General features: G+C 40.1%; 2 pseudogenes; one reads left to right on the top strand and one right to left on the bottom strand.

Moving 5' to 3' along the window:
- Window positions 1-490: 490 nt before the first annotated feature.
- On the bottom strand, window positions 491-1,365 carry LOC102849882 (annotated as a pseudogene).
- Window positions 1,366-1,685: 320 nt separating this feature from the next.
- The window catches only part of LOC102849473, a 66,658-nt pseudogene continuing 45,683 nt past the window's right edge, over window positions 1,686-22,660 (top strand).

The following is a 22,660-nucleotide window of genomic DNA, read 5'->3' as shown; positions in this document are numbered from 1 at the left end:
TTTATATTATTTCTATTATTTTATATTATTTTTATAGCTATGTTTCTATCTCATAAAGTTATTTCAACTGTTCAACTTTACATATCTATGAGTACATATCACCTGGGATTGAAATAGAACACATACAATTTTGGTTTGTTTTTTTTTTAATTTTTAAACTTTATTTCTGCAAAGCCAATCAAGAAGTATTGGAGAGGAAAGTGTAAAAGTTATTTTTGCATATTGGGAACAGCAAGCACTTAGTTTGAGAAAATGAGGACTTAAAACAGTGGAATCAAAGGCAGTACCCTGCTACTTGTATCTTAAACAAATCGGATGCACTTTCATAAGCAGCATTCCTTTCTTTCCTAATAGCTATAATATGATACAGAACGCAATAGCTCACTTGAAAGTGCTAGACTCAGGGGTAAAGAATGCCATGCCACCCAATCAGGCTTCCTACTATACAAGAAGGCAAGCATTCAACAGATAGGTCTCTTGGACTTTGGATTTAAGATCCTTGCCCCTCCAGTTCCGATGTTGTCACATCCGACTCTTCATCATTGTAAATGTTTTCAGCCATTTGCCATATTTGCATGATGTTGTCCTCAGACACGGAGCAAATAACCCAAGGCTCATTGGGGTTCCAACTAAAATCTGATATCTTGGCAGTATGTCCTCCATGAATAAACAGAAGCTCCGGAGGTCCATCTTCTGCATCTTCTGCAGACTGTTCTTCTCCAATTTTACTTAAATCCCACACATTGAGGCGGCGATCAGTACCACTTGAAGCAAGAATGGTTTCATTATGTGGAGACCAGTGGACCTGGAAAATCTCATCCTTATGAGACTCAAAGGTGTGAAGCTTTAGTTTTAAATTACGCAGATCCCATAAAGCTACAGTCTTATCAGCAGCGCCAGTGGCCAGAATGAACTCGCTGTAGGGATTGAAGGACAGGCAGTTGACCTCAGCTGTGTGGGCATCCACCAGGTGGCTAGGCTTGGAGGTGGTGTTGGACCTGGTGTCCCATATCATGAGTTTCTGGTCATCAGCAACGGAGCCAAACAAAGACTCGTGCAGCAGATGCCAGGCCACATCCTCTACAACAGCCGAATGGCCGTTGAAGATCGCTTTCGCATCCAAATTTTGTCTTCCTTTGGTCCAGCATTTATATCCCATAAGCAGACAGTATGGTCATCAGATGCTCTGAGGAGATGTCCACTCAGATTAGAATTCCAGGAAAGGCCATAGCCCTCCTTTTGGTGGCCTCTTAAGCGAAGATCAGGATTACATTCTCCACTTGGGTCTGGTTTAGCAGGGTGCTTTGTATAGTCGAACACCAACACATCAGAAGATGGAGTTTTTGTAGCAATAATGGAACACATACAGATTTTAAAATGGAAATTATTGGAAGAGTTTTCCTTTTTCTGTGACCTGTAGAGAATAATTGGCTGGAGTGTAGGGACCTTAAAGTCATAACAGCCTTTGGATAGCACAACTGGTAAAGTACTTGACTGCTAACTGAAAGACTGGCAGTTCAAAACTATGATGAGGCACCTCCTTGAGAGAAAACCTCGTATTCATTTCTTAAATCTCATCATCATGAAAATCCAGTAGAATCCAGTTCTCTTCTGTACACATGGAGACACCATGAGATAGAATTAATTTGCCTTTTATTTTTAAACTTTTTGAGTCCTTTGTCATTATGATAAGAAAACTGAACAAATTAGTCATCAAAAACTTTTCTGGAACCCAGCATAAAACTAAAATCCCAGGTAATATATTCACCTCAAAGTCTGGAGACAGACACATCCAGAGTTAGAGAACTTAAAATCTACTTGCCTGGAGCAGAACCACTGGAAGCTATACGCCCAAGAGCCTCTCACTCACTTCACTAGTAATTTATTTTCTTCATCACATTGAGTTTCATGCGATCATTCCCCTACATTGTGTCTTATATAATTAATCACCACTGATCTATATCCACTACTAATTCTAGCAAATCGCTAGAAGTTGAGTGATGACTACATTTGAGAGTGTTAAATCCTGGTCTTTGATCACCTCCACCCCCAATACAGAGGGTCCTAATACCTTCTTGGAATTTCCTTCCTGCAACCCACTTGTTTCTTCATTTTTCCAGTGAGGAAAGGGAAAAATCTCCTATGGTCCTGACAACTAACTTTTAAGTTCTTTGTACTGCTAACCAAAGAGACATTAATTTGTTGTGGTTGGAAACCATTGGAGAAAGATATGCAATCTTCTCCCATTAAGATTTACAGCACTGGGACCCTGACTGAGGGTCACCATGAAGCAGAATGGGTTAGTTGGCTGTGAGTTTGGTTTGACCCAACTCTTCCCCAGAATCAAACCACTGTCACACACACACACACACACACACACACACACACACACACAAGTCAATTCTATCTAACTGATATTGAGGTCTCAAGGATATAAATCTTTATGCAAAGACACTGTCCATCTTTCATCCAAGTGGATTGTAGATTCAAATCACTAACTTATTTGTTAGCAGAGTAATATGAAATGCACTGTACCACCAAAGTTCCTTCAATTTTAGTTGTTCACATACATATGAAACATAAACAATGAATAAAGAAGACTAAAGAATTAATGTCTTTCTGTTGCAATGTTGGCATATAATCACAATTATGCTGTGAATTGTCAAAAGAACAAAGAAGTATATACTGGAAAGTGTGTACAGCCTGTGTTTCTTAGAAGCAAAGATGTTGAGAGTTTGTTTCACATATTTTGGTGGTTTGGTTTTTTTGTTTTTTTTTTTTCTAGAAGCCAGTCCCTGGAGAAGGTCATCATACTTGGCAAAGAGAAAGTCAGTAAAAGAGATAGACACTCACGGAGAAGGATTGAGACAGGGCCTGAGACAAAGGGCACAAACGCACACAGCCATGACTGTGAAGACGCAGCTGAAACGGTTATGTTTTCACTCTGTGCGGCAGCTGGAGCCCACTCCATAGCACATAATAGCAGCAGCATTTCCAGACATCGCCACAGTGCCTCCACAACCTCTCTGGATCTTTTTAACAATAACCGCCTACTCCCCAGGGAAAGAGACTTCTCCACAGGATAATACCAAAAACTTTTACCTGAATAAAAACCTTTCTTTCCTTTATCTGACTCTTGTAACTAACTAAAAGCAAATATCAAAATCATTAGGTGGCAGAATTTCAAGAAAACAGGTTGTGAATTTTGTAGCTACAGAAGCAGAAATCATTTCACAAAGTTCAACACGTGTTTATGACAAAAAGTTTTCAAAAAACTTGTACTAGAAAGAACTTTCTTTTTCCTTACTAGTTTCATACAATCACTCATATACATTGTGCTTTGTAGGATTAATTACTATTCATTACTTAATCAATGTCTTTTCTCACCTCTTCTCATCAAATCCCCATTGCATTTTGCCTGTTCTTTCATGCCCCTAATCATTTTTCTACTCTCTACTGCTCTAGTGGTTCCCCTCCTCCTCCCTCCAACCCCTGCTCCCTGGTCCCCTTCCCTTTTGAACTGTTTTGCATATCCTGTTCCTGTTTACTAATTGCATTAGCCATGCCTTTCATCAGTTCTTCTCACATTGAGTTTCCTTGTTCTGATCCTTAACTGTGTTCATAGTCTGTGCATTCTATTTCTGCTCTTCAATTGTTATTATGTATCATCGAATCAAAATCGACCCATAACTGACCTTCGGTGGGTTTTCAGAGGCAGTTAATCACATGAAAGGAGATTGTCCATCTTGATTTTTTGCCTCCACTCCACCCCTGGATAATTCTTCACAGTCTCTCCGCTGTCTGGATAAAGAATCACTCAGGTGTTCATCTTCTCCATGAGGAAGAGGATTAAACTGTCTTAGTTACATCCTCCTCTCCTTTGTGGGTATGGGGTTCTGTTCACTAGGAATTAACAAGGAAAATCTGCTGTTAGGGACCTCTCTAGAGCACTGAGAAGCAACAATGTCAGTCTAGAGACTAAGGTGCACCTGATCCAGGACATGGTTTTTACAATTACTTGCTTTTCATTAGAGAGCTGGACAATGACTAAGGATGACAGATGAAGAATCGATGCCTTTGAGTTGTAGTGCTGGAGAAGAGTTTTGGACATACCATAGACCACCAAAAGAACAAACAGTTCTGTTTTGGAGAGAGTGAAACCAAGTTTCTCCTTGGAGGCTAGGCTTTTGAAGTTCCATCTCACATATTTTGGGCATGTGGCCAAGAGAGACCAGTCCTTGGAGAAGGACATCATGCTCTGAAAGGTAGAGAGACAGAGCAAGAGAGGAAAGCCTTGAATGAGATGGATTGATACAGTAACTTAGGCAACGGGGGTAGGTGTGTCAGAGTCAGTGAGACTGGCTCAGAACAAGGCAGGCTTCAGAGCTGTTGTACATAGGGTCGCTATGACTCACAGGCGACTTGATGGCACATAATAACAACAGTAACATATTGTTATTATTTTTTCTAATAAATTTTTGTCTCTGTAGGTTTCCCTAGATCTCCCAATGTTAAGCTTGCCTACCGTTGAAGGTTAGAGTATCTCTGTGATCCTATTAGGGATAGGCAAGTTCCGTGGATTTATGTTACTCTATCCACTAGATATCGGGGAATAACTAGTTAAACATATATATAAACTCAAGGGGGTGAAGGAATGGGAGCAGAGGGGTTAGGTTGGGTAGAAATAAAACTACAAGGTGGCACAGCTTGGCGTGTGAAGGGAAGGGATGAAGGAAATGGGAATGATCTGGCAGGGACCTGAAAAGATTGAGTAATAATGGGCAAGGTCCAATGGGGATTGATTTTATAAAACACAATGTTTTTGTTGTTGTTATGTGCCGTCGAGTTGCTTGTGACTCATAACGACCCTATGTACAACAGCCCTAAACCCTGCTCTACCCTGAGCCAACCGCACTGTCTCTGATACTCCCATCCTGATTACTCCAGTCGCAGAACCAATCTGCCTCATAGAGGGTCTTCCCCTCTTGCGCCGTCCCTCCACCCTCCCAAACATGATGTCCTTCTCCAAGGACCTCTCCCTCCTTATAACATGTCCAAAGTATGTCAGACGAAGCCCCAGAATCTTTGCCTCCAAGGAACAAGCTGTTTTAACCCTCCCCAGGATGAATCTGTTTGTTTTCTTGGCAGTCCATGGTACATTCAATACTCTTCTCCAGCACCACAGCTCAAAGGCATCATTTCTCCTTCTATCCTCCCTAGTCATTGTCCAACTCGTTGTCCAATGTATAACAAGTGATTGCAAAGACCATAGCCTGTGTCAGATGCACCTTAGTCTCCAGCGTGACACCATTGCTCTTCAGCACCCTGGAGAGGTCCCTAACAGCTGACTTTCCCATGGCAATATGTTTTTTGATTCCCTGGCTACTGGTGCCAAGAGTGTTTGTTGACTGTGGAGCCAAGCAGACTAAGGTTGTTAACAACCTCACTCTCTTCACCATCCATCCTCATGCTGCCAATTGGTCCAGTGGTGAGAATCTTTGTCCTCTTGACATTGAGCCTCAATCCATACTGAAGACTACAGTCTTTGACCCTCTGCAGCAAGCATTTCAGGTCCTCCTTAGTTTCAGCAAGCAAGGCATGGGAATAATTGTATGAAACACAATATGAATGGAGAATAGTATGAAACACAATGTATATGAACTTTGAGAGCAAACCAGTATAAATTAAAAAAAATTTTAAAAAGGAAAATACCCATTTATTAACTTAATAAACTATCATTCACTGTTCCAGAATGAGTTCTGCCTCATAGTGACCTTGGAGGACAGACCACATTACTGGGTTTCAAAGACCATAAACTTTTATGGAGCAGACTGCCAACACTTTCTCCTGCAAGTGACTGGTAGATTTGAACTGTCAACCTTTAACTTAGCAGCCAATTGCTTACCTGTTGTACCACCAGGGCTCCTTTAATTTCCTAAAGGGCACATTATGAACAACCTCCACAGCTGACATCATACTTAATGGTTCGAAACTTAGGAGAAAGACAAAGATACACTTTGTCACAATTACTTTTCCACATTTGAGAGTAAATCTTAACTTGTGCATTAAGCAGAAAAAATTTAATAAATAGAGACCAGAAAAGGAATGTGTAACAGCGTTTTTATTCACAAAACACAAAATGATTTCTGTGTTGTTGTTAGGTGCCTTCAAGTTGAATATGACTCATAGAGACATTATAAACAACAGATCTGAATCCTGGCCTATTCTGTGCTGTACTCATCATCTCTGACAGACTTGAGCCCATTGCAGCAATCACTGTGTCAACCCATCTGATTGAGGATATTCCTCTCTTTTGCTAATCCTACACCTCCAAGCATGATGTTCCTCTCCAAAGAATAACCTCTCCTAACAACATGCCCAAAGTATATCATATTCACCTCTAAGAAGCACTCTGACTGCACCTTCTCCAAGACATATCTGTTTGTTCTTTTGGCAGTCTGTGGGATATTCAGTACTTTTCTCTAAAACCACATATCAAAGGCATCAATTCTTCTTTTGTTATCTTTATTCATTTTCCAGGTATCAGATGTATAATAAGTGATTAAAAAGATCATGACTTTAGTCAAACACACATTAGTCTTCAAACTAACATCATTGCTCACCAGTAATACGGGAGGTTTCTGACAGTAGATGCAGTATGTCTCCTTAGCTCCTAATTTTAAGGGTTGTTGATCGTGGATTGAAGTAAGACAATATTATTGGAAATTTCAATCTTTTGTCCATTTATCATGATGTTGCTTGTTGATTCATTGGTGAGGAGGTTTGTCTTCTTGATGTTGAGATGCAGTCTATATTGAAGGCTGCAATCTTTGCCCTCTGCAACAAGAGTTTCAAATCCTTCCCACTTTTAGTAATCAAGGTTGTGTCATCTGCATACTGCACGTTGTTGGTGAGTCTTCCTCCTATCTTGATACCACATTCTTATATACAGAGTCTCTGTTACAAAATCACAGGGTTTAGAAGAGGGATAACATTACTGGTGTCAGATGGATCCTAGGTGAAAACAGAGAATCCTTTTGTGTTTTATTGACTATGCAAAAGCATTTGACTGTATAGATGATAACAAATTAGGACTAACATTGAAAAGAATGGGAATCCAGAACATTTAATTATGCTCATCTGAAACCTGTACTTAATATAAAGAAGCTTTTGCCAGCACAGAGCAAGGGAACATTGCATGATTTAAAATTAGGAAAAATTTGCATCGGGATTATATCCTTTTTGTTTTATCTCTGAGGAAAGTTCCAAGTAATGCATACAAACTTGTATATTGTTGTTGTTTACCCTCAAATCAGAGTCAACTCATAGCTTGCCCTCCAGCATTTTTAGAGGCAATAAACAACACTGGAGGAATTTGCCCCTCTTTCTCCCAGAGAGCAGCTGGTAGATTTGAACATTGTGTCTTTGGAATTAAAGCACAGCTTCTTATTACTAGGCCACCAGAATGCCATGAAAAAATAAATGTTAAAAAAATACCACAGAATGGACCAAAAAAAATGAGATCTTTTTCCGATCCACAATCAACATCCTAATGGCCAGGAGTTAGCAGTCAGGAAATCAGGAGGAGTGGCATCCACTTCCTAAACAACTTGCCTCCGGAAACTCTATGAACTTTGATAAATGGATAGTTGTAGAAGGGCTTCAGACCTTTTGTTCATAGGGTCGCTATAGTTGTGCTCGACTCGAAGGCAATCAACAACAACAGCATTGCATAGGGAAAGTCTACTGTCACAGACCTCTCTAAAGTAGTAAGAAGCAACAATGTCAGTTTGAAAACTAACGCACATCTGATTCGGGTCATGATGTTTTCAATACATTATTATGCACAGAAGAAGAATTGATGCTTTTCAAGTTGTGAAGTTGGCGGTGAGTACTGACTATCTCCTGGGTTGCCAATAAAACAAAGAGCTATGTCTTAGAGAAATCACAACCAGCATGCTCCTTACAGGCAAGGATGGCAAAGCTTCACCTCACTTACTTTGACCAGGTTGTTTGGAGGGGTTCTTGCTTGGAAAAGGATATCATGCTTGGAAAGGTTCAGCGAAAGAGTGGATAACCCTCCACAAGATGGATTGACACAGTAACTACGGCAATGGCCTCAAGCATGTCAGAGGTGATAAGGATGGCATAGGAGAGGTCAGGGTTTAGATGCATTCTTCACAGGGTTGCTGTGAGTCATACTTGACTCAATGACAAACAACATGCGAAGGCTTATGGGATACAAATAAAAAGGCAAAAAAAGATAATTCGATTTATGATTTTAAATTAATTGAAAAGATGAGCTACAAACAAACATAAATGTTTTTATTTCAAGAAACTCCAAAAAGAGTACAGAATTGATAAAATAGTGTAGAAGGAAGAAATTATTGAAGATAAAAGCAGGAGAAAAGATAAAATCATAAGCTTATTCTCTGAAAAGACAAATCTGGCAAATCCTTGACAAAAGAAAAAAGCAAAAATAAAACAAAAGCCCCTAAAACAATTAACACTGATGACAGCATTGTGTAGCTGTTCATTTTATCTAGAAATATGCTTAATTTATATAAAATTAAAAAATACATTTTATATGAATTGACAAGCTGAATTTCTAAGCTCATTTATTATGATAAATGAGCAAGAATAACTTATTTTAGAAAAAACTTATTTTCTAAATAACTATTAATTTTATAAAGCATTTCCCTTCTCAACTATACATTATGGTAATTTAGTAATTCAAATAGAATGGTGATGGAAGAGCACTGAAGATTTGAGTGCAGAGGAATGGCATTCTATTTATTTAAAAGTGCAAAATCTAAACTAAGCAACAGAAAAGACCTATCATTGAAAAAGGGCATCAAGATTTATTTAATACAGTGTTAGAGATAATGAGAAAAACTCTCAGTGGGACAAAATTACATAATAGCCAGAGGAATGGTCTCAAACACTGCAATAATAACAAAGATGACAGAGGGTCCATCACCATTTCCTTCTATTATCCATTGGTCTCTGAGTTGCAACTCTTAACAGACAAATTTGGAATTCCAGTAAATGTAATCACAGACTTTTAGGACTTAGAAAATTCTTGGACAAGATGAGGACACCAAATCCCAGAGTAATTAAACTGCTTACCTATGGTCAAAATTGTTGTGTACCATCGAGTTGGAGCCTGACCCTCCGGTGGGTTTTCAGAGGCATTGAGGAGGAAATTGTCCATCTTTCTCCTGTGGAGCAGCTGGTGGATTCAAACTGTGTGCCTCCAGAATTGCAGCACAACTTCCTACCACCAGGACACCAGAGTTCCCTATGGTCATGATTACTTAGTATCAAAGAGGAAATAATACTTCTTTCTAAAATAGTGTTTCTCACATTTCAGTCTTCTTTTTTTATTTTTTGGTTAGCAAATTTAACCTTTTCTGTGCAGCTGTTGAGATAACCTACTGATCTAATGAGCTAAATCAACACAAGAGACATATCTCAGAAAATGCCTCCTTTTCATTATTGAAAACCACAGGATGAAAGTCTTTAATAACTCATTGCACCAGAGGACCATTACTGTCAGCCTATACCACTCAGCCATATATTATAGCTTTTTACTTCTCCACACAAAATTGCTTTGAAATTTACATTTGCTATAAAGGATTCAAGTCCATCACTATTAATTTTCTTCTACAAATTATCTTTAATTATCACCTCTTTCCACCTAGGAAGAAACCCCTCTTATACTCCTGTCTCCATGTAACTATCAAGGAGAGTTTCCTCAGCATGAATCTTTGATGGTGATTTTATATCCCTTTCTCGCCCTTCCTTGTCAGGCTCATACTGCCTACTTAGAGATACGGAAATGAATAGCTTTCTTGGCTCCACATTTTCTGCATACATATGAAATCTGTTCACTCTAAGTAGGGGAAAACAATTTACATTTTCCAGTTTCAGCCGCTGGACAATTGGGCTAGAAACATTCTATGCTAAGATGCAAAGCAGTTTTGAAAATACAGTGACTATTGATACATTTAAAGAAACTTATTGAAACTACCAATGGTTTTGCTTCTTCAAGAATTCTGTATATTCTCTGTTTTCATTCTGGAGTGGTTGAGGAACAAGGAAGTAATTTGTGAGAAAAGTATATAAGTCTGGAAGGCAATTTGGTGTTTCCTCAAAAAGCTGAACAAAGAAATTCCATATGACCCAGGTATTCCACTGCTTGGAACATAACCTGAGAAAATGAGAACTGAGGCACAAACATATATACCAGTGTTCATAACAGCATTATTCACCATCACAAGAACATGGAAACAGCCCTGATGTGCAACTACAATCGAATGGATTGAGAAATTATGATGCATTCACACGATGGAATACTATGCAGCATCCTGGAGCAATGATTTTGTAAATCACTACCTAACTAACTTGGGAGGGACTGGAGAACATCAGTCCCTTAAGGACAAATACTGTGTAAGACCATTATTGTAGAAATAGGTAACTAGTAAAATGTGTATGAGGATCTAAGGGGGATTGGGGAGAGCAGAGGTGTGAGGATGGGTGGGGTAATAATAGAGTCATACAATTTGATGGATGGAGGGAGGGGTGGATAAAAGGAAATGGAAAGGTCCAGTGTGCAAATCAATGAATACAAAATTTTTAAGTAAATCGATGTAAAATTTTTGGAAAAAGGTGAAGTTTAAAAAAGTATATAGGCATAGAAATCCGAATGTTGTTGCATTTCACCATTTTAAATTAAATTTAAATTTAATTTTTTTTCTTTTGTGTGTGTGTGTGTGTGTGTGTGTGTGTGTGTGTGTGTGTCTGTCTGTCTGTCAAAGTCCTCAGAAGAAAGGTCTTTGGGAAAATCAGCCCTTTGCAACCTCCTAGAGGGGAGTTCTGCTTTGACACACATGGGGTCATCATGAGTCAGAATTTATACAATGGCAACTGCTTTTTATATTATACATATAATGACCTTTGAATTAAAAAAGAATTGTCTTTGAGTTGGATCCAACTCAGAGCTGTCCCTCCAGCAGATTGTCAAGCACTGTAAATTCTATGGGAAAGGATTGTGTGTCTGTTTCAGAGCATTTGGTGAATTCAAAGTGTCCACTTTCAGGTTTCTAATACAATTCCCTACCCAACAGGCCACTATAGCTTCCTACCTTGGTGAAAGATTTTCAAGGTGTAAATGTTCGAGTCATAACTCTGCCAAAACGTATTTTGTTCTCTCAACTTTAAGCAAAATGGATTATATTTCAACATCAAGAAAATACAAATCTTCCAAGTGGAATCATTAAGTACACCATGACTGATGGAGAAAAGATTAAAGTTTTCAGTTATTTCATTTTACTTGGATACACAAACAACATCTAAGATAAACACTTCAATGGATTCAAACATACCAAGCTTATGATGGTGGTGTAGGGCTGAGGTACAGGTTAGTGCAATACTCAGAAGTCACAATGAGAGCAGACTCCAAAATGACCATCAGTCACTGGCACCACCAGGTACAGGTTTTTGAGATGACTTCTGCTCCTGCAAGTTTGATAAATTGTGATTTTTTTTTCAGAGTTTGGACAGTTTTGGGTTGGTGGCTTTTCCTGTGATCTCAATTCTCTGATGAATTTAAAGCTAAACAGTTTTCAAATGTCCAGCTTTTTCTTCTTGCGAAGTTGAGTGACTTGGAAGCTCTCTACAAACCAGACTAGAAACTCCCTCATCTAGTTAAAGAGGACTTTATATATTCAGTGACATTAGCCTTTTACTTTTATTGTGGAAACTTTTTCGAGTTTGTTATTAGTTTTCCATATCTGCATTGTTTTGTAGATATTGTATAAAAGTCTCAAATGGAAGCACTTGATGTGTGTAAAAAGAACAGTGTGAAAGTGGAGCCTTAACTCCATTTTAGTGTTTTAACATAAATTTAGAATCTATATTGACTTTAAAAGCTGTCTTTTCTGACAGCAGTTTCCCACAGTCTTTACGCAATAGGCAAATAGATGCAGATTCAATAGCTTGTACCCAACGTGCCTTGATGGACAGCATTATTAAAAAATATTTATAATGGACCACCAGAAACAGATAAGATTGAGAGAGTAATTTTATTAACATTATTTGTGTTGTTAGATACAATGACTTATAGCAATCTTGTTTTGAAATGTGCCTTTCCCTGTGCCAACCTCACAATCTCTGATATGCTTGAGCCCAGTGTTATAGTTATCATACCTGTTCTTTTTGGTACTGTGACTCTGTATATTCTTTCTTCTTTGGAGCTTTTTGCATCATTTTAGACTTTGCCCCAAAAATCCTTCAGTATTGCTACTTGAGGCCTGAATTTATTCTTCAGTTCTTTCAACTTGAGAAATGCAGATCATATTCTTCCTTTTTTGGCTTTCTAATTTCAGTTTATTTCACATCCCACTGTCATGCTTTGTCTACTCCAGCTGCCCTTTTCTTCTATCCCTACTGAATAAATAAATACTTCAGTGTTTCTTCCCTTTGTTTTGGCCTCTCTACATTCTAATGCAATTTTCAGTCTCGTCCAACATCCATTTTGGTCTTTATCTTCTTTCTTTATATTGACCTTTAGCTTTCTTCATGGATGATATTCTTGATGTCATTGCACAGTTTAAGAATAGATTACCAGAAAAACTTATTCTCCCACCGTCCTATGGCCATCCTGCAGTGAATTGAATGTCAGGTATCATTAGCCTGTCATGTCATCTCAATTGTGTGTTATCCACCCATCCCTGCTAAATCCATATCCTAAGTATCTGTATCTCAGTTCTGATTCCCCTGTTTTGTTTTGTTGTTGTTGTTTTTTTAGCCATGTTTGATTTTTTAAAATGTTTTCCTTTTATAACTGTTTACATACAAAGTTCATAACATTTGTATGCATTATTTGTCACACCGAATCTTTCCCCTTTCGTTTACCCATCCCTCCCTCCACCCATCATATTTTGTGAACTTAAGATTTTTGAGTTTCATTCTTGCTCGAGCTGTTTAAAGATGTACTCTTTCTCATTGTTCAGAGGAAAGACCATCTTTACGCTGTGTATTTAGAGGTCCTCCTGGTTGGATACCTCTATCCCTCAATAAACCTCTTTTGCTTCTACTCTAACAAGACTTTCTGATGTTGTTCTTCCACAATATACTGAACTTTATTTTTTTATGATTGTTGACATAATGTTTATTGAATATATTCTTATAGCTAGAAACAAGAATTATTGTATTAGTGTGACAATGTGTTTACAGGTCTCAGCACAGTGTTTGGCACTGTGTGTGTGTGTGTGTGTGTGTGTGTGTGTGTGTGTGTGTGTGTATTTAACAATTTGCATGTTAAATTAACTATTATTTTCATTTCCAATGTTTCCTGCTAGTGTCTTTCCTAGTCCAAAGACTTAAGTAACCAACTAAATGCTTGGAAGATTTTTATGTTTCGAATTTCTACACTTATATCTTAAAATATTTGGTATTTATTTTGGAGTAAGACATCTGTTAATGGTCTGATTTTTCCCCCTTAGTAACTATCCAAGAGTTCCAAAGCCATTTGTTGGCTAATCTTTCCTATTTTCTCTCTTCTTTATCATATTTTGTTATTTTAAATACTAGAGTCCATCCCAAGCTCATCTAGTCCAAATATCTGTTTGTTTATCCCTGGGGCCACACTGATTTAATTATTGAAGCTTTGCATTAAGTTTTAATATCAGGTTGTGTTGGCTGCAGCTGATATCAGCTCTCACCTCTTTATTGTTCCTGAAGTATCTAGAAGATTATCAAGTTTTAGAGGGGGTGAAAAATAACCTTCTGAAATGAGTTAACAGCTGTATCTTCTAATACTGGGATCCTGTTGCAGCCAATTCACACAGCACATACATAATTTGAACCCTGGTAGTCTAGTGGGACAGGAATTGTGGTATCAACACAAAGGCAGGCGGTTTGAATCCATCAGAGGTTCGTTGTTGTTGTTGTTGTTGTTATGTGCTGTAGAGTCTCTTGTGACTCATAGTGACCCTATGTACAACAGCTCTACCCCAGTGACAGAATCAATCCATTTCAACGAGGGTCTTCCTCTCTTGCGCTGTCCCTCCACCCTCCCAAGCATGACATCCCTCTCCATGAACTGGTCCCACCTTGCAACATGTCCAAAGTATGTCAGATGAAGCTTTAGAATCCTTGCCTCCAAGGAGCAGCCTGGCTTCACCCTCTCCAGGACAAACTTGTTTGTTCTTCTAACAGTCCATGGTGTATTCAATACTCTTCTCCAGCACCAAAGCTCAAAGGCATCAATTCTCCTTCTATCATTCCTAGTCATTGCCAAATCTCTGATGCATTGCAAGTAATTGCAAAGACCATGGCCTGCATCAGGCACACCTAGTCTCCAGACTTACATCATTGCTCCTCAGTACCTTGGCGAGGTCTCTCACAGCAGATTTTCCAAGTGCAATTTGTCTTTTAATTTACTGGCTGCTGGTACCAAGAATGTTGATTGTAGAGCCAAGTAGACTGAAGCTGTCAACAATCTCAATCTCTTCATCATCCATCATGATGCTACAAATCGGCCCAGTGGTGAGAATCTTTGTTTTCTTGATGTTGAGCTTCAATCAATATTGAAGGGTTCAGCATTTGACCCTCTGCAGCAAGTGCTTCAGGTCATCCTCAGTTTCAGCAAGCAGGGTTGTGTAAGCTACATAATGCAGATTGTTGATGAGTCTACCTCCAATGCTGTTGCCACACTTCTCCTTATAGAGCCCAGCTGTATCAAGATGCTCTCTAGAAGATGAGTAATTATGTCCTGTGAGAGCCTCCAAAAGTGGAGGCTCTGCAATGCCTGGTGTCAATTTGATTGCAATGAAAGAACATGTTGTTGTTGTTATATGCCCTTGCATTGACTAGGACTCATAATGACTTCTATGTACAACAGCTCCGAAGCCTGGCCTATCCAGAGCCAATCACACTATCTCCAATACAGCTACCCTCATTACCCTAGTTATTGTGTCTCAAGCATGATATACTTCTCCAAAAATGGATTCCTCCTGGCTACATGTCCAAAGTATGTGAGAGGAGTCTCAAAATCCTTGCTTCCATGGAGCAGTTTGTTTTCATCCACTAGAGGACAGACCTGTTTTGCATATATTGTTTTGCTAAATCAGATTTCTAGGGCCATTATCCCTGAGCTGATTCATTGGCAAGTAACATCAATTAGAAATGCAAAAATCTTAACACCAGCTCCAGGTAAGGTTTACCACTCCAGTATCCACTTGGTTGTTGCTGTTGTTGTTGCTATGTACTTTCTATTCTGAACGAATTTTTTCCTCATTGCTTTTGTCCCTTGCATTCCTGTCACCTATCATTATTAACACATCTTGAGTGTATGTTTGTTTGTTCAATTTCAGACTTCAAAAGTTGATTGTGTGTGTGTGTACCTTGAGTTGGAGTCAACCCATAGCTGATCCTCCAGCAGGTTCTCAGAGGCAGTAATTACATGGGTTTTTGTTATTGTGTACCATAGAGTCTGAACTGATTCATAACCGACCTTCTGGCAGGTTTTCAGGGACAATTAATCCCACTGGAGGAGATTCCCCATCCTTCTCCTGTGGAGCAGCTGTTGACCTTGATCCTTGTGCCTTTGGGATTGCAGCACAGCTTCTTGGCACTAGGCTACCAGAGTTCACTAATATCACACTCTAGTAAAATCCTGCTGAAGATTATCCAGAAAAGACTTGAACAAGTACATTGAAATAGAACTACCAGGAATCCAGGCTGGATTTAGAAGTGGTCATGGCACCAGGGACATTATTATCAATGTCAGATGGATCTTGGCAGAAAGCAGAGAGTACCAGAAGAATGTCTATCTGTGTTTCATTAACTATGCAAAGGCATTTGACTGTGTGGATCACAATAAATTGTGGCTAACCTTGAAGAAAATGGGAATATCAGAACACTTTATAGTGCTCATATGAAAGCAATATTTGGACCAAGAAGCAGTCCTCAGAGCAGAGCAAGGAAACACTGTTCAAAATCAGGAAAGGAGTGCATCAAGGATGCATCCTGTCCCCATACCTTTTCAAGCTGTATACAGAACAGATCATCTGGGAAACAGGGCTTTAAAAGGAGGAGGAGTGTGGCATCAGGATTGGAGGAAGACTCATTAACAACATATGATATGCAGATGACACAACTTTGCTTGCCAGAACAGAGGTGGACCTGAAGCACGTGCTGCAAAAGGTCAAGGACTTCAATATGGATTGAAGCTCAACATCAAGACAAAGATTTTCACCACTGGGCCAGTTGGCAGCATCACGATAGATGGAGAAGAGATTGAGGTTGTTAACAATTACAGCTTGCTCGGCTCCACAACCAACGCTCTTAACACCAGCAGTCAGGAAATCAAAAGACAAATTGCACTGGGAAAATATGCTGTCATGGACCTCTCCAGAGTGCTGAAGAGCAACAATGTCAGCCTAGGTACAAAGGTGCACCTAATCTTGTTGTTATGTGCCGTCGAGTCGTTTCCGACTCATAGCGACCCTATGCACAACAGACCTAAACCCTGCTCTATCCTGCGCCAACCGCACCGCCTCTGACACACCCATCCCAATTACCCCAATCACCAAATCAATCCATCTCATAGAGGGTCTTCCTCTCCTGCGCTGTCCCTCCACCCTCCCAAGCATGATGTCCCTCTCCAAGGACCCGTCCCTCCTGGCAACATGTCCAAAGTATGTCAGACGAAGCACCTAATCTAGGCCATGGTATTCTCAATTACTTGTTACAATTCAGAGAGTTGGACAATGACTAAAATGACAGAAGAATAGATTCCTTTGAATTATGGTGCTGGAGAAGAGTCTTGAACATAATATGGACTGTCAAGGAAACAAATAGGTCTGTCTTAAGGTAAAACCAAGTCTCTCTCCTTGGAGCCTAGGATTTTGAAACTCTGCCTCACTTACTTTGGACACGTGGCCAGGGGAGATCAGTCTTTGAAAAGGACATCATGCTCAGAAGGACGGAGGGACAGTGCAGGAAAGGAAGACCCCAGATGAGATGGATTGATACAGTAACTGGGGCAATCGGGGTTGGTGTGTTGAGATTAGTTAGACTGGCTCAGAACAGGGAAGGGTTCAGAGCTGCTGTACATAGGGTTGCTATACATTGCAGGTGACTCAATGGCAAATAACAACAATAACATACAATGACAGGTTTGGAAGCAGGAATAGCATTCACTTCCTAAACCATATTCCTCTGGAAACTCTATGAACTTTGATAAGTGTTGATAGTTGTAGAAGGGCCTTTTGTTGACTGGGTTGCTATGAGTCATGCTCGACTCGAAAGCAATCAACAATAATCACTTGGGAGGTGATTGTCTATCCTTCTCTTGCAGAGCAGCTAGTGGGTTTGAAACATGTGCCTTCAGGATTGAAGCACAGATTCTTACCACTAGACCACTAGAGTTCAATTTCCTCTTTCATGGCTTTAGTTGTTGGTGCATATATTTGAATAATAGTCATATCAACTAATCTACTTGTATGGATAGTATCCTATCACTCACAGCATTGTACTTTAGGATAGATCTTGAAATTGTCGTTTTAACTATGAATGCAACAGCATTCTTCCTCAGCTCCCCATTCCTGCTATAGTAGATCATATGATTGATTCAAAGTGGTCCATACCAGTGCATCTCAGTTCACTAATGCCCAGAGTGTTGATATCCATGCATTCCATTTCATTTTTCACAACTTCTAGTTTTCCTATATTCATTCTTCATACATTCCATATTCCAATTGCTAATGGTTGTTTGGAATTCTTTCTCCTCATTTTTTAGTGACTTCCCATTTGTACTATAGCTACCTCTGACCTTATTTATTGAAAGTGAGGACGACTTGAAACACTTGCTGCAGAAGATCAAGAGCTACAGCCTTAAACATGGATTACATCTCAGCACCAAGAAAACAAAGGTCCTCACCACTAGAACAATAGGCAATATCAAGGTAGTTGGAGAAAGGACTGAAGTTATTAGTGATTTCATCTTGCCTGAATCAACATTAAATATCCATGGTACCAACAGTCAAAAGATTAGGAGATACATCGCATTGGGCAACTCTGGTATCAGGGATCACTCCAAAATACTGAAAAGCAATTATGTCAGTCGGAAGATTAAAGTGTTTATGTTTTAGGTCATGTTTCCTGTTTCAATCATTACGTCTATGAGAGCTAGACAATGAAAAAGGATAACAGAAGAAGAATTGATGACTTTGTGTTGTGGTGTTGAAGAAGAGTATTGATATCTAATGGGCTCCCAAAAGAACAAACAGATATGGCTTGGGAAAAGTACAGCTAGAGTGCTCCTTGGAGGCAAAAACAGTGAAACTTTGTCTATAATATTTTGGACATGTTGCTAGAGGAGGCTCTTCCTTGGAAAGGGATATCATGTTTGGAAAGGTGGAGGGTCAACAAAAGAAAGGAAGACCCCTGATGAGATGAGTCACATGGTGACTACAGAAATGGGCTCACGTGTGTCAGAGATGATGAGGATGGCACAGAATAGGACAGGGTTCAGGTTGGTTGTCCATAGGGTTGCTACAAGTTGTACTCAACTTAATGACACCTAATAACAACAGTCTGAATGGAATCCTAGCTGATCCTGTAGAGGGCTTTCAGAGGCAGTAAATCATAGAGGAACAGTTTTCTGTCTTTCTCCCACAGAGTAGCTTGTAGATTAGAACCGCTTGACACTAGATTAGCAGTGCTAATATGAACTCACTATACTATGAAGTCACCAGAGCATCTATTTGCATATGATAGTTTATTTCTGCTTTGTCATAAATTAACTGTGTCTGTGCCATGATGGGTTAAGATAATTTATCAGAAAGGTTTTATGTAGCAGAAGAGTCGGGAAACTGGCATAGGTCCATGACTAGTCCTAGAGTGTAGAGCAGAGCTAAGCTTTCCTACTGGCAGCTGCGCCTGCATCATAGTTGCAACTCCACTTCCACTGTTTTCCACACTTTAGGTCATCCTTGCTGCAACCACCCATTTTTCAAGATCAAGTTTTACAATTAATATTCTCTATCCCCTCGACAGCACTTAACAACAATAACAACGACAACATAGAGCTACATTAGCCTAGTGGACAGAAAAGTTATGCTACCAAGCCCAAGGTGAGTGATTTTGATCTGTGACCCTAAGGCCTGGTTTAAATTGTTTTCGGTTAAACATTTTTCTAAGTGGCGTAGCACTGGTATGTGCATTGCTGTAGAGAGGTAACTCGTGGTTGCTGTGATGCTAAACACTGTGATACTGGTGTGCCAAATGCAATAATGGTTACCCATGGTGGACAGTGTTGGGTGGAGCTTCCCGATTAAAACAAGCTTGGAAGGAGGAGTGACATCCACTTCTGAAATGGCTTGCCTCCAGAAACTCTATGAACATTGCTCAGGGCTTTCATTCTTAGGGTTGCTATGAGTCGTCTACGACTCAACAGCACTTAACAACAATAACAATGACAACATCCCCTTACCAACTAGTTGAAACTCATAGCTGTGAGTTAAAATAAAGGAGGATGGCAATGTCTCTCTTGAGGGTCTGCTGTTGGATTTGGACCACTGGATTAGGCCGTCAAACTCGCTATTCATGCTATAGTCACTACAAAAATTAATATGACAGAAGCAAATACTCCAGTGCTTAATTGTGGTTATTATTTGCTGTGGCGTCAAATTGACTGAAATCTGACACTCTAGTCAGAATCCATTTCAGAGACAGGAGGAAAGAGATTGACCGTTCTTCTCTCCACAGACCAACTGGTGGATTCAAACCTTGTGCCTTTGGGATTGCAGCTCATCTTCTTACCTCCATATCATCAGAGCTCTTTCCAGAGCTTAATGGATGTTATATTTCAAATTTGCTATAAAGTGAAGAAATCGTTGGAATAAAGCAAGGGTTGAATTCCATGTTAAGGTGAAGAAATCCTTGGAATAATGGATTCCATCTCAAGGTGCCTGGATAGTCCTGATGGTTTGTTTGTGGAAAGTCACAGCCTGAGAAGTCTTTGGGGTCCCCATAAGCTGCAGCTCACTGTGTGGCAACAAAGGATATAACAGAATGAAGAGCTTTGAAACAAATAAGAGTCCAATCCCCCACCCCATATGTCAGGGAGCAAGGCCTTGGGGGCATAGTGTTCTCTTACAGAGCAGAGGGGAGGGGAGAGAGCAGGGTTTCTGTGTGTGTAGAAAAAGTGGAGAAAGGAAGAGCCACCATCCTCAGATTGGGTCAGAAAAACAGCTAAGATGAAAAAGCAAAGAGGATGCAGAGTGGTCCCTTTACAACTAGCTGGCCCCTCACATGGGCAGGGTGAATTTCAATGAGGACGGAAACCTCCAAGCTTGGGGAGCTCTCTTTCTTCTTGGCCCTCCAATCTCGGGGGACAGGCAGTTCCCAGGGAGGCCTCCCAGGAGGCAAAGCTCCCTGGACCCCAAGGCCAGCCTGCGTTGTCACACACTCCAGCAAACCCGAACAAGTTAATTTGTAATCTTAGGGGGAAAATGATGGTCGCACCCTGTCTGTCACTGAGCACTCTCCCTGCCAGTTTAAACAGCTGATTAGTTAGCGCCACTGGAATCGATCCGCATCAGTTCCACCTGCATGCACCCACCAGGAACCACTTTATTGTAAATCAATCATTCTGAAAACATCTCACAAAGGGGCCAGGCTCTACTAACAAGCCGTCAAGTTCTGCTGCCTGTTGGCAGCGCCCAGCAAATGAGGAGTGCGACTAACATTTATTCAGAAATTATTTCATCAGGTTCTTTGGGGCTGGGACAAGGAGCCTTCTTACGGGCGCAAGCGCACAAGACAGGGTCATACATTCTTTTTCCCAGAAAAAAGGGAACGGTTTGACCAGACTCAACCGTAGGAAAAAAAAAAGTGGGCAAAAGATTTGAACAGACTTTATCCAAAAGAAGATATTTGAATGGTCATAAGCACATGAAAAAGCACTCAGTATTACTCAGAGCACTTGAAATGTAAATTAGCTCTGTCTCTCATCTTCGACATGTGGCCAGGAGGGACCAGTCCTTGGAGAAGAACATAGTGTTTGGAAGGATGGAGCGACAGTGTAGGAGAGGAAGATCCTGGATGAGATGAATTGACACAGTAACTGGGGTAATGGGAATGGGTGTGTCCAAGACAGTAAGACTGGCTTAAGACAGAGCAGGGCTCAGGGCTATTATTCACAGGGTCTCTATGAGTGGCACTTGCCTCCATGACAAATGGCAATGATAAAACCACCACCAGAAAGGCTTCATTTAAAATAAGGGGTGGGGGATAGGAAGAAAAGGGGGAAAGGGGAAGGGGGAAGAGGGAGGGGGGCACCCACTGTGGGTGAGATTGTTGCGCAACTTAAGCACGTTCAAATATTATTAGAGATACTGTCAATGATCCATTTACTTTGGGGGGATTATAGGGGGGCGGCAGAATTGAGTAATTTATTGTAAAACTAAATATTCCTCTTCCTTGTAGATAGCAATTCTGAGACATGTGCTCACACAATTCAGAAACTTCATTGTTACCTAGCTGGAACCAGCTCATGCCTAACACTCCCGCTTTCCCAGGCTGAAAATTGCCTGGGAGGAGACTGCTCATCTTTGCCCTGAGGGACCATGGGGAGATTCGAAAAGGCACAGTACTAGCCACCAAGGGAACACTATTCAATGATAAAGACAAAGGAATGAAATCCTGACACACAAAACATGGATAATTCTCAAAGACATTATGCTGAAGAAAATCTTTACACAGAGTATGTACATTTTATGACATTCCTGACCAAGTAAGTTCGTGATGTGAAAAAAATTTAGTATAACAGTTGTCTCTGGGGAGACAGGGTTCTGAGGAGCCTTTCTGAACAGAGGGCCTGGCCATGTTCTGTATCTTTGGCTGCTGGAACTCATGACTATGGCAAAATGGAAAGATTCCACTAAAATATCTGTATTTCTATATAAGCAAACCTTACCTCAAAGGACAATATGCGAAGTGTAAGACAATATTAAACAGCCAGGAAATTAAAAGAAGACTTGCATTGGGAAAGTATGCTGTTCATCTGGAGAATAAGGTACGTCTGATACAGGCCATGGTCTTTTAAATTACTTACTATACATCAAAGGGCTGGACTAGGGATGATAGAAGTAGAATTGATGCCTTTGAGATTTGTTGCTGGATAGTATTGAATATATCATGGAATGCTAAAAGAACAAACAAGTTCATTCTGGAGAGGGTGAAGCCAGGCTGCTCCTTGGAGGCAAGGATTCTGAAGCTTTGTCTGACATACTTTGGACATGTAGCAAGGAGGGACCAGTCCTTGGAGAGGAGAGTCATGCTTGGGAGGGTGGAGGGACAACGCAGGAGAGGAAGACCCTCGAGATGGATTGATTCAGTAACTGGGGTAGTGGGGATGGATGTATCAGAGACAATAAGATTGGCACAGGATAGAGCAGGGTTTGGGGCTGTTGCACATAGGGTCGCTATGAGTCACAGGCAACTCGATGGCACTTAACAACAACAACAACATTATACATTGCTGAAGTATCAATAGTAAAGTGTTTCAACATTATTTTAGATGCATTTAAAAATAAAGCTGATGACCAAACAAAAAGGTGCAGGGATGAATGGGTATGGTATAAAG

Source organism: Elephantulus edwardii, unplaced genomic scaffold (genome assembly GCF_000299155.1).
Source record: "Elephantulus edwardii isolate Elephantulus edwardi_28Jun2011 unplaced genomic scaffold, EleEdw1.0 scaffold00058, whole genome shotgun sequence".
Classification (NCBI taxonomy): Eukaryota; Metazoa; Chordata; class Mammalia; order Macroscelidea; family Macroscelididae; genus Elephantulus; species Elephantulus edwardii.
The sequence above is the reverse complement of the archived record's forward strand: the minus strand, read 5'-3'. Positions and strand labels throughout refer to the sequence as shown.